This window comes from Equus przewalskii, chromosome 22 (assembly GCF_037783145.1).
Source record: "Equus przewalskii isolate Varuska chromosome 22, EquPr2, whole genome shotgun sequence".
In the NCBI taxonomy this organism is placed as follows: domain Eukaryota; kingdom Metazoa; phylum Chordata; class Mammalia; order Perissodactyla; family Equidae; genus Equus; species Equus przewalskii.
The window spans coordinates 7136357-7149324 of NC_091852.1; the positions used below are offsets into that span (position 1 = coordinate 7136357).

At 40.9% G+C, this 12968-nt stretch overlaps 1 protein-coding gene and 1 long non-coding RNA gene across 4 annotated transcripts in view; one reads left to right on the forward strand and one right to left on the reverse strand.

Annotated features, from left to right (window-relative positions):
• The window catches only part of LOC103544488 (uncharacterized), a 52359-nt gene that overhangs the window by 24381 nt on the left and 15010 nt on the right, over nt 1-12968 (forward strand). The window lies entirely within an intron of this gene.
• Nucleotides 1-12968, reverse strand: part of LOC103545446 (spermatogenesis-associated protein 31D4-like) — a 40588-nt gene that overhangs the window by 7365 nt on the left and 20255 nt on the right. Inside the window, exon 1 of one of the 3 annotated variants that reach the window (XM_070590766.1) lies at nt 6455-6505. The exons of 1 other annotated variant lie outside the window; for it this stretch is intronic. The gene's annotated coding sequence lies outside the window, so the exon portion shown is untranslated. Of the gene's footprint in view, nt 1-956; nt 1063-6454; nt 6506-12968 lie in introns of those variants that run through there. One more of the 3 variants, XM_070590765.1, reaches the window with a different exon arrangement.

A 12968-nucleotide genomic window follows, 5' to 3' on the forward strand; every position in this document is an offset into this window, starting at 1 on the left:
AGAGGTTTTTTCAGTCAGCCTTTAGCATCTTCAGAGAGGATGACTCAAATAATTAAATGCATTATTCATTATTCAACATTCACAAAACTAGATAAATAAAATATAATATAAATGTGAATAATTATACCTTCAAGTGATCTTGGGGGTAAGTCTGCAGCACTTATTTTTCTGAAGTTAGTGAAGCTTAAGCTGCATAAAGACTTTCAGACACACTACACACACACACTCACACACACACACACACATCTTTTGACAAACCAAATGACAAGAGACTTTCACGTTGAGGTATATGGGGTAACTATTTGTGTTCAAAATTGATTTGACTTGAACTCAAGAAGCCTACCTTATGGCCTCTCAAACATGCACTGTACATATGCTTTAACCATTAAAGTGAAGAGTGCAAGCTCTTAAGATAAGAATGCACACTTCCCCGCCTTATGCGCTATTGGTAACGCCCTCGTTGGAACTGCTAAAATAAGTTCCCTTTCCTGACTTCAGGATCATGTTGACCTGCTAGTTTGCAACTGAATACCTCTGAAACTTTGATGAAAATATATCCTGGGCATGTTTAATGTATGTTCTTTGTTCTAAAAAGATATAAGTCTGTACTGAAAATCATGCTTCTGTGGAATGCTTTCTTCCTTTCTGGGAAAGGCCTTCCTGGGTTATAATCCTCAGTCTGGCTCAAGTTAAACTTACCTTATTTCTCTTATTTATAAAACAGTTATTGGTTATTTTGCATCGACATAATCCAGTATTTTCAAATCCAACAATAAAGCATTTTCTCCCTTTATTTCAATCTTTTCTTTTTTATTTTGAGCCCACTTTTTCTTACTCTACCTAAAATACAGACAGTCCCCGCCCTCTACAGGTGGACACATCCCTTAGTCAGTGCAGGCTGCTGTGACAAAACACCACAGACTGGGAGGCTTAAACCACAAACATTGATTTCTCACAGTTCTGGAGGCTTGGAAGTCCAAGATCAAGGCACCAGCAGATTCAGTGTCTGGCCAGCCTCACTTCCAGGTTCACAGACACTTGCCTTCTCCCTGCAACCTCACGTGGTGGAAAAAGAGGGTGAGGGAGCTCTGTGAGGTCTCTTGTATGAGGACACTAATCCTCTTCATGAGGGCTCCACCCTCATCACCGAACCACCTCCCAAAGGCCCCATCTCCTAATGCCATCACATTGGGATTAGGTTCCAACATGTCAACTGGGGGGACACAAACATTCAGTCCATATACTCCCCAAAGGCTGGGATAGGTTGTACTGTGCTAAGCTGTTGATCCCCTCAGCCCTCAGGTGGCAGGTGGGACCCAGGAGTGTCAAAGCCCAGGACAAAATCTCGTCTTGTGCAGCCTCATCCGAGTGTCCTTGTGGGCCCTGTAAATATGATCTCTTCCTAAGAGCGCCTGCCACGAAAAAGGCTGAAAAGCTCTGCTCTGTATGATCACCCCATGTATGTTCAAAAATCAACTACCTGTCACATTTTTTCAGGCTCCTTTTGTCAGGTTTAAATAATCCCAGTACTTCCCTCCCCTCCTCCTACATATTCTTTTCCAAACTCCTTATCTTCATGACAGCTGTCCTCTGACGGGTCTCCTAATTTCTCACGTCTTTCTTAAGCTGTGATGCCCTTGCTCTGACGCCCACAGCCCAGCACTGTCACCTGATCTCTGTGAAAGGGTGAGACAGCCTTCACTCTGGTGGGGTCTCCTTTCAATTACACAGGAACAGGTACCCTTCCTGGAGGACAAAACCTGCCAGGAGGCGCCATTTCCTCCTTGCCTTGATAGGCAGCCTGAGCCAAGTTTCATTTAATAAAAATTTACTGCTGGAAACCAGGAGACACAAGTACCTGTAAGTCATGTCTCTGTCCTTGAACCATGAGCTGCGGGTTTAGGGAAAAGCCCTGCACAGGTCAAGAGTGACTGCACAGGAGAGGCCCCGGCACATCTGGGAACAGCCAAGCGATCTCAGGAAGACATCAGAGAAGGGACAGACACTGTGGGTGACAACTGCTCAAACACACCGGGCTCCTCAGGAGGGTGTCCCTGCAGCTCTCCCCTCTCCAGTTTCTGATACAAATCAACAAAGATGGTCAAAGAGCAGCTTGCCTCCTTTACAAGGGCACATGTTGGCTAGATATCCTTAACATACACCGAGTGCCTTCAGTTAACACCTACCAGAAGTTTCAATAAAAAGGCTTTTCCCCAAATGCTGGTACGATTCCTTTTCTAAACAAGGAACAAGATTCTAAAGGTACAATGTTTTTTGTTTGTTCTTTTTGTACCACCAGAAAGAAACCCCATCAATGTTTAATGGGAGAAGTCCATAGCACTTGCCCCTCCCACACTAACATCAACAGTAATAAGAAACTTACGTGTCTAATTTCTAAAGCACTTTACTTTCTGCGATCTCAGTGGATTTTCACAACCACCCTGGGACGCAAGCAGGACAGGTATTATTGTGCCCCTTTTATCAATGAGTAAAACTGAAGTTCAGAGAGGGTGAGTGACTTCCCCAGATCATTCAGCAAGTGAGTAGCAGAATCCTGACTACTAAATCCCCTACATCCTCAATGTGTCTATTTTCAACAATATTAGTAGGAGACTTCTTGAAATACAAAGAATGCCAGAGTCCTAAAATTAAAGCAGTTGTGTGGCTAAGAATGTTCATTGTCTCCATTAAATGCTGAGAAATTTGGGACCATTCCAAGCAGCATAGCGGTTGGGTTCCCATACTCTGATTTGGCGGCCCAGGGTTCACAGGTTCAGATCCCAGGCACAGACCTACACACCACTCATCAAGCCACGCTGTGGCAGTGTCCCACATACAAAAAATAGATGAAGATCACCACAGACGTTAGCTCAGGGCCAGTCTTCTTCATCAAAAACAAATAAAGCTATTGTTGTTATTCTGTCCCCTCTTAGGTACATTTTCCTTTGCCCTCTCAGCAGCAATGTCTTTATAGCTTTTCTCTACTCCCCTCTTAAAACCTGCCTCCAAGAACTGTATTACACCTGACTCTCAGTAAGGCGTAAATGAATAATAACATTTGAAACGTCACCCCTCCAGGAATACACCTCACACATTTTACATCTCTCTCACCCTAAGCCCTGTAACAAAGCTCTCACCAGACCATTTCAGGCAGACATGCAGAGGTGGCAGAGATGGCTTTTGGCAGCGTGAGATCTTCTCCCCACAGCCCCATGACATCTTCCCAGTGGACCGACATGACCACAGAAGTCTGGTCCTGGATTTCAGATGGCACTTGCTTCTGTCTCCCAGGATTGTGTTTGCCACAAGCTCTAGTAGAATAACGTGCTGCCATTGGAGGAGACTCAATAGGGCTAAGTCATTAGTTTGGGATTCTCATACATTCTCAATTTTCTAGGGACAGTCCTCTCACATCCTGACCACTGTCCCGGGCATGAGCCACATGGGGGCAGCTGTTTTCAGGATACCGAAAAGCATGAAGAAGAACAGATTCTGGGGAAATATCCTTTAAAACTACATTTAAAACGACAGCTGTACCATGTCCTTCATTCATTCACAGAATAAACTTTTACTGAACTCTACTATGTAGTATTTCTAGTAGAAATATCAACAAAATAAGGCAGTGCCTCTGCCCTCGGGCAGGTCACAGTTCAGCAAGTGAGACCTGTAACAACTATGATAAAGTGATAGAAACTGTAAAAGAAGTAGGAATAAGAACACAGTGAAAACACTGATAAAGGAGCAATTAATTCTCCTGGCCAGAGGGAGAGAGGAGAGGAGTCAAGGAAAACTTTAGAGTTCGTGCCAAGTGAAATAGGCCTTGAGGTCACTCGTCCCCTTCTCCTCTTCCCTTTCTTCCTCTTCCTTCCCCTCTTCCTTTCTTTAGACTTTATTTTTTAGAGCAGTTTAAGGTTCACAGCAAAATTGAGAAGAAAATACGGTGTTCCTCTATGGCTCCCCACACACAAACACACAAAATCTCCCATTATCAACATCCAGCACCAGAGTGGGACATTTGTTACAATTGATAAACCTACACTGATACATCATTATTGCTCAAAATCTATAGTTTACATGAGAGTTTACTCTTGGTGTCATACATTCTATGGCTTTGGGCAAATGTACAATGCCATGTATCCATCATTGTAGCATTATACAGAGTAGTTTCACTGCCCTAAAAATACTCCGTGCTCCACCTCTTCATCCCATCCTCCCCACTAACGCCTGGCAACCACTGATCTATTTTACCATCTCCAGAGTTTTGCCTTTTCCAGAATGTTACTCACATAGTTGGAATCAGACAGTGTGTAGCTTTTTCAGATTTGCTCCTTTCACTTAGTGATATGCATTTAAGGTTCCTCTGTGTCCTTCATCTAAGCTTCTTGCTTTCTGAGATGTTGGTAGTATAACCATGTGAGATTCCCTATGAAATGAGATCTTTGGGGTCTAAATGCAGTTTTTATTCAAATTTCTGGGGGCATCAATTTGCCCTCCTACCAACCCTCTCAAAATTAGCCCTTGAATCAGCAGGAATGATGGTGATGCCTAATGCTTAACATTTGAAAATAATGAACACCTTATGATCTCAAGGTTCTATTCTTGAGTTCTAGAAAGTCAGAAAAGAGTGTGGGAAGAGGAAGTGCAATCCAGCCAGAGGGAACGGGAGCAAACTTGTAACATATATGAAAGTACATGTCTGGTCACGCTAAAGCACAGTGTACGTGCCTGAGAATGAGAGTAGAAAGCACTTAGACTGAAAAACTAGAAGACTCAATTGTGAAAGACTTTGAATGACAGTTTAAGCAGCTTGAACTTGTGCTGAGGGCAGTGGGAAGCTAAGGTTTTCATAACCAGAAGCATGGCATACTCAGATCTGTGTTTTGGAAAGATGACTGGCAAAAGAGAAGCTGGCTGAGAGCTCAAGGGAAATGTGCACATTAGTCACTGTATCTCATAGGACTCTTTCTCTTGCAGATGACAGAAAACCAGATGAATTCTGGCTTATTCAAAATTTTTAATTTATTGGCTTATATTTCTCCATAATACAGGAGTAGATTCAGCTTCTGTCTCACCATCCCTTGGTTCTGATCTCTTAGCATTAACTAGTTCTCAAACAACTTCTGTTGGGTTCCCATGATGGCATCGAGCCAGGAAAAACAAAGAATTGTTGTCTCAGTGTTCCCAATTAAAGTGCCAACATTCAAGTGAATGGGATCAGCTCAGGTCATAAGAGCACCTCTGAAATAATTACTGGGAGACAGAGAATACTATCGGCCTAATCTAAGTCAGTCCTACTCAAAGTGTGGTCCATGGACCAGTACCTGTTCCCACATTTTTGTTATCACCTGCCACATGTTAAGTATAAAAATTAAGGATGGTTAGAAATTTGTACTGCAATTTGACAAGAGTAATTAAATCTAATTATAAAAAAATTGAGGCTTATATTGTATCTTTATTTTGTGTGTCATTTTTCCAGTACTTCATTTGCATTGTATTTTTCACAAGTATCAGTTCACAGTGGATGGGGATGTGGGAGAGAAAGCAAACTGGGCCTTCACCACAGACAGTTTGAGGAACTGTGGTCTAATGTCCATGCTCCGCTGTGAAGCCTGGGGGCAAGTCAGCATTCTGGAAGCACACAGGGAGACTTCGGGGAGCTCCTTCCCTCTCGCCATGAGAGGGGGCAAAAACAAATGTCCACTATAATCATGGGACCTAATCTGGACAGAGGAGGGGCACTCCCAGACTCACCTCAGCTCTCCTATAGAAAATCCTGGTGAAGTCTTTTCAAGCATAGCACATTACTGATGCTAAATTCTCACACTGGAGAACTGAGTTTCCTACTAATCTACCGGAGTAATGGAGGGAATAGTGATGGATAAGGCAGAAAAGCTGGACATGGGACATATCATTCAGGGCTTTATAAGTCATGTTAACGGTTTTGGATTTATATTATGTGCAAAGGGAATCCACCAAAGCTTTGGAGCAGGAAGAAGACAAGATCCAGTGGATTGAGGGGGAATAAGAGTAGAAGTAGAGAGACTACCTGGAGAGCTATTCCAGTAATCCAGGTTTTAAAAATGCTTGTTTGGATTTAGGGTGATGGCAGTAGAGATGAGAGTGAGTAGACCAATTGAAGACATACTTAGAGGAGCTTTAAACAGCACTTGGAGATGAATCAGACTGAGAAGTGAGCGATGAAGGGATTTGAGAATGACTCAGGTTTCTGGCTTGAGCAGCTGGATGCACAAAAGCACTGTTTACTGAGATGAGGAAGCCTGAAGAGGAAGAGATTCATGGATGGATGAGCAAGTGCTCCATTTTGGATAAGTTGAGTTTGAGATGCCTGACACATTTACAAGCAGATATTAAACAATTTCCTACATATAGGGCTCAGGAGCTCAGAGGCATTATTCACAGAGATAAAATCTGCACCATAATTGTTTGCTCTTACCTAATCCCATTTTCAGCGAGAGACCAATTTCATCACTGTACCTTCCAGAGCCAGTAACCAAAGTTGCAGCTTAAATTCTAGCATAAACTTGGAAGTAGGGAGACTCTTTTTAAAGACTCCATTATGAAAACACTTTCAGAGCAACCTTTGATAAATGAAATGGATCACTGAGCTCAGGACCCTGGGCTCCCAACCTGAGGTTTATTGGGCACCTACCACATGCTGGGCTACATGCTTTACATGCATCGTCATATTCTCATAGCAATCCTGCAAGGTGGCTTTACTACTCCATCTAGTTTACAAATGAAGAAACCAAGGCTTAGCAAGATTAACCAGCTTTCTCAGTGCTATGTAGCATCACAGCTCAGTTAGTAAAGTGACAGCCCGGAAGTAAGTGTTAGAAGTGACACACGGGAAGCCAAGTGTGTCTGACCCCTTCAAATTTCACTGCTTTCTTGGGATTATTGTTTTGCCTAACATGATGACCTAAAATGTCAGGAGTATTTTCTTTCCTAGAATAGGAAATACAACTCCCCTCCCACACCCCACGTATCCCTTTGCTCCACAGGGTTTCCTTTCTTTATTTCTCTTAGAAAAAAAAAAGTAGCTCCTCCATAAATCATGGATGAGGAAAGATGAGCAAGACTCAAATATTCCAATGATGCTGACAAAATTAGGCTTTCTTAAGGCACTGTTAAATACGTGCATAACTGTGAGCTACAGAAAGGAAACATTCGCCCTGGCACTACTGCCTTCACTAGAAAAGCATTGTGATTTGATGGATGGGGAATGAACAACTCCTACGGCAGCTGCTGCATCATTAACTGCTCAAGTAGGCTTAGCTATGAGGAAAAAGGAGTCTGCTCAGGTAGTCAGCCTGTTACCATTGCAAAAACAACTGACCACACCCTCTGCACGGGCTTCGTGGTCTGATTTTGTTAGGGTGTAAGTCAGCTTCAAAATTAATACAAAGTAGGTGTACAAGTTAGACACTGACACATTGATTTCAAGGTTGGACTTTAAATTGTTTTTTAAAGTCTTTTTCTGATATACCACACCCTCTCTAAACTTTCCAGAATTCAGAGGTTCAATTCAGCAACCTATTCCTCTCTTATAGTCAATTGTTGACATCGTACTCTTTATCCCTAAAGGCCTGTGAATTATTTTTAAAGTGACAGGTTAAAGGAAAGAACAAAATGGACTATGTTATCATTTCTCCGGTTTAAGAAATAATTTGAGTTCCTTTGAGCCTTCCTGTTAGATGGTATGGCAGACACTGTTCATGAACTATACGGCACGAGGATAGTCATAGCGTCCTTCCTCCTTGATCATGAGCAGTGAGGCTGACAGCTCTCAAGGGACACCTGAGTGGTTTTCTGTGTTTTGCTGTCACAAACTGCACTGCTATGAACATTCCTCTACTGCCTTCCCACGTCTCCCAGTGCAAATGTGCAAAAATTTCTCTGAAGTGGGACTGATCAATCATGGGGTATTTTTATAGGCGTTTTTTATTCTGAAGTGGTTATACCAATTTACATTCCCACCCACAGTGTATGTGTTCCTCTTGCTTCATTTTCTCACCAACAATATGTTAGAGTTTTTCATTTTTGCCAGTCTCATGGGTGGAGGACATGGTAGTATGTTATGGTTTTCATTTACATTTCCTTAACTACGAATGAGGTAGAACATCTTTTAATAGGTAAATTGGCTATTTTGCTTTCTTTTACTGTGAAATGTCTGTTCCAAGTTTTCACCCATTTTTCTATGGATTTTCTGTTCTCACTGATGTGTAGAAGTTATGCACATATCCTGGATACTGACCTTTTGTCAGTTTTATCAATTGCAAATGTCTTCTCCTGGTTTGTGCCTTGTATTTTCACTCTTTGTGCTGTCTTTTGGTAAAGAGAAATTCTTTTGGGTTTTTTTTGAGGAAGATTAGCCCTGAGCTAACTACTGCCAGTCCTCCTCTTTTTTGCTGAGGAAGCCTGGCCCTGAGCTAACATCGTGCCCATCTTCCTCTACTTTATACGTGGGACGCCTACCACAGCATGGCTTGCCAAAGGGTGCCCTGTCTGCACCCGGGATCGGAACTGGCGAACTCCAGGCCGCCGAGAAGCAGAGCATGCAAACTTAACCACTGCGCCACTGGGCCGGCCCCAGAGAAATTCTTAATTTTAGTATAGTGGGAGTTATAAATCCTTTCCTTTATGGTTTATGCTTTTTGTGTCTTATTTAAGAAATCTTTCCCTATTCCAAGTACTTAAGATATTTTTCTATATTGCTTCTAATAATTTCATAATTTTGATTTTCATGTTTAAATCTTAATGCATCTAGAGTTTATTTTTATCACATGGATAATCAATTTTCCCAGCATGATTTATTCAAACGTTCATTCTTTTCCCGACTGATTTGCTTTAAGTTTCCGTATATACATGGATCTATTTCTTAGCTCTCTATTCTGTTCCATTGGTCTATTTGTCAATCTTTCAACTAACACGTTTATAAATATTGATATCTAGTATTCTGGTAAAGCAAGTCCTCCAATCTGATACTTCTTTAGAAATGGCTTATCTATTCTTAGTCCTTTGCATTTCCACATGGATTTTAGAATTGGCTCACTGGGTTTAAATATAAATTGGGATTTTGACTGGAATTGCATCAAATCTGTAGATCACTTCAGATAAGTAAAATCTTCACAAAATAAGCCTTCTAACCCATGAACATGGTATATTTCTCTATGTAGGTCTTCTGTAATATCTTTCGATAAAGTTTTGTAATTTCTGTCGTAAAGTACTTGGACACTTATTACATTTCACCCTAGAACTTAATATTTCCTAATGCCATTGTAAATTTTATTGAATTACACTTTCTGTTGCTATCGTATAGAAATATAGTGACTTTTTAGTATATTTCACCCAATAGGCTTACAAAACTTTATTATTAATTCTAATAATTTATCCATTAACTAATTTTCCAATCGTTATACATTTTACTCTTTTTTCTCTTGCCATATGACACTTGCTAGAAACTTCAGTCCAATGTTGAAAGAAAGCAGATAATAGACTCTCCTTTTGTTCCGGATCTTAAGAAAATGCCTTCAACTTTTCAACATTGGGTTATACCAATATTTAAAGTGAAGAAACCATGCTGCTGAGAAGTAAAGCAGCTGCTCAAGATCATGAGGCCTCTAAGGGATAAACCCAGGCTTCAACATCAATCCAAGACCCATGTTCTTTTCTCAATTGTGTCAGTGCACAAAAAGGTTAACCAGGGAGACTTGAAACAGGCAGAGGCAAGGGAATACATTTGGATTTAAGACACTCTAAAGTGCAGTAAATAAAAATAAAAGCCTTTGAGCTTTGCTAATCCTTCAGAAAATCCTGGTAATCAGCTTCTGAGGGGCAAATATAGATATAATCCTTCCTTAAAATTGCCTGATGGCTCTCTGCTGCTCACAAGGATAAAGTCCCAATTCTCAGCAGGATACACTTCCAGATTTATAAATAGCCACTCTGTCCCAGAACACCTTCACCTCTGCACTATTCATCATTCCCCAAACTTGTTGTACATTTTCATGCTCCTGTGACACTGAGCATTCAGTCCTTCCCTATGTTGTACAATTAAGACTCCTAACCATTCATTCACTCAACCAACAAATACTTAGCAAGAGTCTAGAATGTGGCAAAAGTTGTGGTAAGCACTGAGGATACCATGATACAGAAAACAGAGTAAGTCCCTGCATTTTTCAAGGCTTCAGAGAAGAGGAAGCTGCAGGAGAGAAATAGAGGAGAGAACAGCAGTGTTCTAATTGTCTTTCCATATGCTTTAATTGAGCTTTTAATTGGTAAGCTGGGTTAATCATCCTGAAGTCCCCTATCTTCCCTATCCCTTTACTTCTTGTATTAGTCAGAGTTCTCCAGAGAAACAGAACCAATAGGAGGACGAATAGATATAAGTGTATACTTGTATACATGCATGTATACATACGGATGTATACAGAGAGAGAGATATTTATTTTAAGGAACAGGCCCATGTGACTGTGGAGGCTCGGCAAGTCCAAAATACGATGACTAGGCCAGCATGTTGGAGACTCAGGGAAGCATCGCAGTTTGAGTCCAAAGGCAGTCAGTCTGCTGTAAGAATTCCTTCTTACTTGGGGGAGGGTGGGGGAGAAAGGTCAGTCTTTGCTCCACTAAGGCTTTCAACTGATCAGACAAGGCCCACCACCCACATTATGGAAGCCAATCTGCTTTACTCAAAGTCCACCAATTTAAATGTTAATCTCATCTAAAAAGTACTCTCACAAAAACATCCAGAACAATGTTTGACCAAATATCTGGGCACAAGGGCTCAGCCAAGTTAACAAATCAAATTAACCATCACACTTCTTATCCTTCCTATCTTTCCTACATCCTTGAATTCACTTTTTTTTTTTAAAGAGGAGAACTTGTGTAGGAGGCTGGAAAGAGGGCTAGAAAGAATAAGGGTCAAGGATAGCCATCTGATTCTCTCTTTTTCCTCCAGCTCAAACTGTGAGGACGGTATGGTTGAGGAAGGACTCAACTGTTCAGCCTGTTTAACCCTGAAACCCCAACAAACAGCATAGTCTTCACACTCACCTTCCTCAGAAGCTCCTCTTACACGCACAGATCACTCTGCCAACCTTGCTGCAACTAAGAAAGAAAAGTCTTCTACAGCAGAATATGACTTTTCCTTCTTAAGAGATGATAAATATAAAGTTGTTTGGGAGTTTTGCTCCCTTATTACAAACCCAAAAGGGCCCACATAGGACTTTCCACACTAAAAGAAATTTAGTTTTCAATCTGGAATAATAGAAATAACAGAAAATGATTATTTAAAGTCCTTTAAAATAAGAATATGGAAAATAAAAATATAGTGAATACAAAACAAGAGGGCCCTTTTGGGGATATTGGCAGCACATGTGTGTTTGTTTTTCTAAATATCTCTTCCAAACAGATTTCAAAAACCCAAATGCCAAATAAAAAAATGGATCCTGCTTGTAAAATCATGTAAAACAGTTTCTTCAGGATGGGCATAAAGCTCAGCTTACCTACAGAGAAATACCAGTCTATAAAGCATTGTAAGATAAGGGTGCAAACATACAAATCTGAATCCACCTTGGCTCAGCCGAATAGTTCACCATCAGAAGAGTTGACACTACCATCTAGTGGTTCATTTAGAGAAAAAACATTTATACCCTTCAAAGTGTTTCAACTAGATAGGCAATCTAGTAAATATAAATGGACTATTTTGTTCTGAGAGAAAATAGGCTGAGAGCAATAAAACAAACACTTAGGTATACTGTAGGCCATGGTGGATGGATGACCGGCTTGAAAGCTCTAGCTCTGAGTTCTTCTATTTATAGCTGTGTGATTTTGGACAAGCGTTACCTCTCCAAGCTTGTTTCTCATTTCTAAAATAACATGACTGCACTAGATTGGTGTTTCTCAAGTGGCAAGTTATAACACAATAGCCATACAATCAACCTCATGGGTCATGACGAGAATTTTTTAAAATTTAAACATAACAAAAAGTATATCAGAGCATCACAGGTTGTAAGAGTATTGCTTGATGAAGTCAATAAATGTACACATATGTGTTGTGTGAGTGTGTCTGTGCATGTGTGTGTTTCCTGGAACACAATATAAAATGTATCTGTTGCTATAGGTCACAGCCAAAAAAGTTGGAAAGCCTCAAAAATTCCTATCAGCTATAAACTACACATTCCTGTGAATTATGGCCATCCGTCCTGCTTCAGAGAACTGACACGGTTTGAGCCTGCTTAATGTATAGTCAGATGTCTGAAAGCCCTGTCTGCTGAGCAGCGGGACGTCTTCCTTTCTCTCTTACAGTAACTCCAAAAGACGCCAATCAAAACAGATAGAAACATTTGCCCAGTTTTGTTTGTGTTTTGTTTTCTTTTTCCAGAGACTACTACCAATCTTGCTAATGCGGTGTTTCTCACACTAATGGTCCAAGGCCCAACTGCCTGATTCACCTGAGCTGTGTGTATAAAATGGAAATTTTTGCCTCCCCTGTCTCACTGCCAGACCTACTGAATCAGAACCTCAGGGCATAGAGTAATCTGCACCGTCCTCAAGTACCCCAGGTGATTCTTATGCGCCCTCAGGTTTGAGAAATCGTAGTTTAATCTGCAGTGACATTTTTGAGAAGAGAGCTCTTAGCAAGTAATTTTGTTGATCCCTGTCCATCCCAACATCCTCTATCTGTGCTCTCTCTGTCCTTTCTTCCATGTACACCTCCCAAAAGGAAAGGATCCTGCTCATTCCCATCTCTGGAGGACAGATCTCTACTATCTACAGAGAATTAGGATAATGGAAGCAGCAGTAATTTCCAGGTATAAAATCTGTAATATCTAACATACAACCTGAGACCAAATAGGGTTTTCAATATATTAAGCTATACTGAACAGATATTAGACAGCAGTGGTTCATTTGCATAGGATCATGCTTCACACTTTTAAACAAAACCC